General features: G+C 36.9%; 1 long non-coding RNA gene across 2 annotated transcripts; it reads right to left on the bottom strand.

Annotated features, from left to right (window-relative positions):
* Window positions 1–363: 363 nt before the first annotated feature.
* Window positions 364–3,514, bottom strand: LOC121937765. Of its 2 annotated transcripts, none has more exons than XR_006105195.1 (4): window positions 3,483–3,514; window positions 2,331–2,447; window positions 920–1,140; window positions 364–400 (listed from the first exon to the last, which is right to left on the bottom strand). It is a non-coding gene; the product is annotated as an uncharacterized LOC121937765 (long non-coding RNA). The 2 variants fall into 2 exon arrangements; XR_006105196.1 differs by having other exon boundaries at window positions 920–1,086.
* Window positions 3,515–3,936: the final 422 nt, after the last annotated feature.

The following is a 3,936-nucleotide window of genomic DNA, read 5'->3' as shown; positions in this document are numbered from 1 at the left end:
GGGGAAAATTATTAGAAAATTATCCAAAAAAGGGGGGGAAATACCAGAAAACTTTTTAAATTATAAGGAAAAAAATAATATATATAAAATAAATACTTTTTTTTTCAGTACTTTTTTGAGTCCTTTTCTTTCTTTTTTTTAGTTTATGTTCAGGTAACTTTTTAACAAATTTTCTGGAATTTTTTTGGGCCACATCTTGTTCATTGCCTTCTCCCCGTGTTTTCACAAGAAATCAAATCAATTTCTGGTTTCTCAATAGAAACAGCCGGTCGCATCTCAGGGGGCAAACAGGTAATTTGGAAAAGGTCCCTCCGGAGAGATGATGCATGAACGAACGTTTCCGTCTGCAGACTCACCTTCCAGTGGCCGGAGAACTTGGTGCAGTGGTGAGTCATCTTGTCTGGGAAGAGGAGGACAAAAAAAAGACCTTTAGCACAAACAGACAAGAGAGAGACTCTGTGCACATAAAGTCTGAGAAGTTCGACAAACACGCGTTTAATTATCTGTGCAGGGCAGAAAAGTTTGCACAGATCAGCGGTTCAAACTTGCCAAAAAAAAAAGTGTCATGAAAGCCACTGAAACTTTAGTGTCGTTTAACTGCGGCATAAAAGAGCGAATGAAGAGGAAAACACCAGAGTCTATTTTTAGCTCCTGCACAAAAATAAAGAAGGTCAGAGATGCCAGAGGCGTCATCTCCACTCCTCTCCCACCCTTTCTATCTCTTTATCTGATTTTCTGCCCATTTCCTCCCCACCGCTGTTTCCCACCATCAGTGACGGCCCGCGGGGCCCCGGAGCCCGCTCGGCCCCTGTGTTTGGGGGATTTGAGTGTGTGGATGGTGGATGGGGGGCCGCGGCGTGCCGTCCTGGCTGCTGCGGAGCCGTCCCGTGCAGTGCTGGGCGAGGGACAGGGGACTCACCTTGCTTTGATGCCCTTGGTTTGTCCTGCCGTGAGAGTGAGAGGAGCCACGCGCCCCCACCCTTTTAAAGCCTCCCCTGGCAGGGGGCCATGCTGAAAGCCCCGGCTCAGCAGCAGGGGAGGGGCCTTTTTTTTCCCTTTGTACCCCCCGACAAAAGCACGGTTAATCTGTGGACGGCGCAGAAGTGCAGACACCACATTATCACCCTGTGGCAGTGGACGCTGGAATATAAGAGAGACAAGACGAGGAGCTGAGAAAAAAACACAAGACACGAGGAGGAGGACGGAGAGAAGACGAGCGCTCACGCGATTTATTGAATATTTTTTATGTAAAAAAAGAGGAAAAAATGTCCCTGTGATGTATTCACAGCACGTTTTAGTAAAGAAAAATGACCTGGAAAAAATGCTCCAAATCTATAATCAAAACATGTAACAATGATAACTATAAATTAAAAAAAATCCCTATATTTTCCTTATTCCCCAAGGCTTTTTAAGCCTTTAAAACTTGAACAAATTGGCTTGGTTTCTTTCAAAAACATGAGATAAAAGCCATAAGGAACTTATTAACTAATGACCCAAAAAAATAGCAAACAATTAGTGAAAAAAAAGAATCAAAACAACAAAACAAAAAATGGAAGGTAAAAATAAAATAATAAATAAATAAAACGAGGAAATGGCCTAAAAACTACCCAATATAATGATAAAGTTGTAAAATAATTTAAGATATATAATTGTGATAATTCTAAATACATAGTTGTCTGGACATTTTCCATATAGTTTATTTAAAAAAAATCTGAATCTTTATTTATTTATTTATTTGCAATTTGCAGGACATTTCTTGTTAAGTTTTTCGTTGCCTTTTTCTCTGTGTTTTTGAAAGAAATTGCACAAATTTGGAGTTAAAAGGTTGAAATGCTTCCAAAAGGTGTCTGAAAGCAGCGAAAAAAAAGCGAAGATGCTCCAGGAATCATTTTCTAAATTTCTTGCAATTTGTGCAACGTTTTTTACCAAGTTGCTCGTGGCCTTTTTCCCATGTTTTTCATAGAAATTGCAATAATTTGCTCGAGTTTTAAAGCTTTAGGGAGATTTCTGATGGTGTGTACTGCATGTGTGCAAGCCGACAAACAGGAAGCTATTCATCCAGACGCTCAGTGAAGTAATACTTTACATTAATACTCCCTCCGATGACTCTGCGATACGCCGAAACACCACAGAGCTTTAAAACATACAGTTGAACTTTTAGCAAAAACAAAATGTTCCTTATATTACACAATCAAAAGGCTTTTTGACATTTGAAAAGATAAAAAGTTCTCAGTGTTTCAACAGCAGCAGGTTGTGGTTTGTTAGTCCACGTTATCTCCTGCTTCGTGTGTGTGTGTGTGTGTGTGTGTGTGTGTGTGTGTGTGTCTTACATAATCAGCCACTTGTAAACAGGAGAGCAGAGGCACTGAACGGGCAGGACGACTCTCCAAACAACGGCTTTAACTCCTGTCAGCTCGAAGGAATTTAACCCTTTGATTCCTTGATTTCTTTAAAAAATATGGAAAGTAAGCAAAAGGCAACTTAGCAAGAAATCGGCCAAAAAATGGCAAAAAAAAAAAAAAAAGTAAAAAGCTACAAGAAATTACTTGAAAATGAGCAAAAATGTGAAAAAAGAAAGAAACAAACGAAAACAGAAAAAAAGGAAGTACTAAATGTTATACAAATTGCACCAAATATGTAGAGTCCGAAAATTATTTTAAACAAGCTTGGGGGAAAATGTCTGATGAAAGAATTAAAAAAAGCTAGGTTAAAAACTATATTTATCGTCTATTTTTATGATTATATATTTCAAATTAGGTTAGAGAATTGTTAGAATTTTGCAGTTATTTTTCCCTTTTTTACATTTTTATTTGATTTAATTTTTGTACTAATAGTCAGGTAATTTTCTGGTACATTTAACTAATTTCTTGCTAATTTTGTGGTCATTTCTTCTTTTTACTACAAAGTAAAAACAACAAATACATTTAAAAAAAACAAGAAAATCACAGAAGGCTTTTACATATGTTGCAAGAGAAAATGTCTACGGAAAAAAAAAATATCTATGAGAAATACTATTTTTTATAGCTTTTTCATGATTACATATTTAAAATTATGTGAGAATTATTATAATTTCTTCAGCCCCTTTTTGTAGGTCATTTCCTTTTTCCCTTTTATGTATTTATTTTACTAACTTTCAGGTCATTTTCTGGTACATTTTGCTAATTTCTTGCTGTTTTTGGGTCTTTCAGGTTTTGGCACTCATTGTCCTCCCACGTTTTGAAAGGAGCCTCGTTGCGTTGATGAGCTTTGAGGCGGTAAAGTGGGAACAACATGAAGCTACAGAGAAGATTTGTGCCTTTTTAATACTGAGATTATTTAAAAATGAGGCTGAAAGCCGTTTCCACTTCAATTCTATGTTTATACGTTATAGTTTTATATATTGTTCGCTTGCTGCAGCTCATAGATGCATAAACTAAAATGTGCAAATACTAAAAGTAAATGAGAGCTACGAAGAACAAAATGACCAAATAAATCATTTTTACCGTCAGTTGTTGACGCTGTTTCCACGATTTCCGCCATTTCTTCTGCCCGGAAACGTCACGCAAACGTCACAACTCGGCAACTCGGGTATCTTCGACATTTCCGAATTTTCCACTCGGAATTACAACTTTGGAGAGCCGCTCACGCGCTCATCACTGCTATATATAAATATATATGTGTGTGTGTGTGTGTGTATGCAAATAGGCTTAATTCTTTCCAAAACACGAGAATAGGGCAATAAGTACTAAAAGAAGAAATGACCCAAAAATGAGAAAGAAACTGGTTAAATGTACCAGAAAATAAATTCAAATATTTTCCTACAAGCTTTTTTTTCGTACTCATTGCTCCAGGTGATGACATATTGACATATGGTATGCTGTGATAATCATAAATATCTACTGAGAATGTAGTAAATTCAAAATATTCATTTTTGTGTTGTTGTTGGGTTTTTTTTAT

This window comes from Plectropomus leopardus, unplaced genomic scaffold (assembly GCF_008729295.1).
Source record: "Plectropomus leopardus isolate mb unplaced genomic scaffold, YSFRI_Pleo_2.0 unplaced_scaffold27413, whole genome shotgun sequence".
Classification (NCBI taxonomy): Eukaryota; Metazoa; Chordata; class Actinopteri; order Perciformes; family Serranidae; genus Plectropomus; species Plectropomus leopardus.
This window is presented reverse-complemented; position numbering and strand designations above follow the sequence as displayed.